This window comes from Nematolebias whitei, chromosome 14 (genome assembly GCF_014905685.2).
Source record: "Nematolebias whitei isolate Nwh7 chromosome 14, NemWhi1, whole genome shotgun sequence".
Taxonomy (NCBI): Eukaryota; Metazoa; Chordata; class Actinopteri; order Cyprinodontiformes; family Rivulidae; genus Nematolebias; species Nematolebias whitei.
Window position 1 is genome coordinate 13,273,155 of NC_056511.1, and position 1,450 is coordinate 13,274,604.

At 34.3% G+C, this 1,450-nt stretch overlaps 1 protein-coding gene across 3 annotated transcripts in view; it reads left to right on the forward strand.

Moving 5' to 3' along the window:
- The window catches only part of gabrg2 (gamma-aminobutyric acid type A receptor subunit gamma2), a 70,909-nt gene that overhangs the window by 16,566 nt on the left and 52,893 nt on the right, over positions 1-1,450 (forward strand). The gene's annotated exons all lie outside the window — the stretch shown is intronic.

The following is a 1,450-nucleotide window of genomic DNA, read 5'->3' on the forward strand; positions in this document are numbered from 1 at the left end:
ATATATATATATATATATATATATATATATATACTTTGTATATCAAGTACAAGCAATTTTTTTTTAATTAAAAAAATGCTAATGAATATGAATAATATCAAAACATTCAATAATAAATCATTTTATTTTTGCTTATGGATATGATAAGATGAAGCATAACTGTACAGAATGGTTGGGAGCAGATGGTAATACTGACTGTCTGTTATTCCATCCAATGTAAGCTCTCCCATACTCATTTTCTACAAACTTAATCCTGTTCAGGGTTGTAGGGAGCTGGTTCTACCAAGCAAGAGGTGGAGCAAACATTGCACAGGTCAGGTCACCATTTTATTCTTGGGTCAATGCAGTAACAATCAAAACAAACACCCATGCATACTTTCACTGACACTTAGGGCCACTTTGGAAGGATCAATTAACCTAACAAGCATGCTTTGCACTGAGATGGTCAGCTAGATTATCCAGAGTTAACAACACATTCTGGTAAAACCTGCAAATGTCACAAAAGAAATAAATAAATAAAAGTCCCAGATGAGATCCAAGCTAGAAACTTTATGGTTGTGATGTGACAGGGTTAACCCCCAGACCACCATTGAGAGCTCTGGAACATCTCTTCAACCTCCTAAACTGCAATAAGCGTATCAGTGAAGTCATATCTAGAAGTGTGTGTAAGTTTGCTCCTTCTTGCACATTTGTTGCCTCTTTTCTTCAACCTCTCATTGTTTTCAGTTGGCCCGGCTCATTTCCTATTCGTTTTGTTGAAAACTTCATAGAGTAGAATTTAGTATAGGGGATTCTTTGTTGAAACTAAAATAATTCAAAAAAACGAGTACCTTGATCAGATAGAAAGGTACTACAGTATATAAGTGCAGTCCATTTTAATGATTGGACAATTTTACAGACCCTTAAAGTATACTCATGCAACATGTATGTCTCATGAATAAATATATACGTTTTACCGGCATTGTCCTATGTTTTATACATTTTTCCCATGTTTTATATTACAGTAATATTTTTGTAATGGAAAAAAAAAACTTGGCTAGGCATGCATGTGGATGGAGAGTGGGTAGACTTTGTCCCACAAGCTGTTCCATTGCAAAAAGAATAATGCTGGACTTATAACAAGACATTTGCAGAGCCACTACAGTGACAGGTTTATCTAAATAGGCTCCCTGTTAAATCTTGGTTGAATGCTGAAAAACATGGGGTGTCAGATAATGATAGTGGAAACAGCTGTAGGCAATACTTGACAGTCCAAGGGAATGGTTGTTTAATGGTAGGGCGAAATAGAAAATCTCTAAGAGAGTATGATATCAGAGAATTGACCTATTCCTAAAACCTTTACAAGAAAACTAATGGTTTTTGTGTATGTCTTGCTTTCTATCGAACACAATTGAACTGCCCATTATATATATACTTTGTGTATATATATATATATATATATATATATATA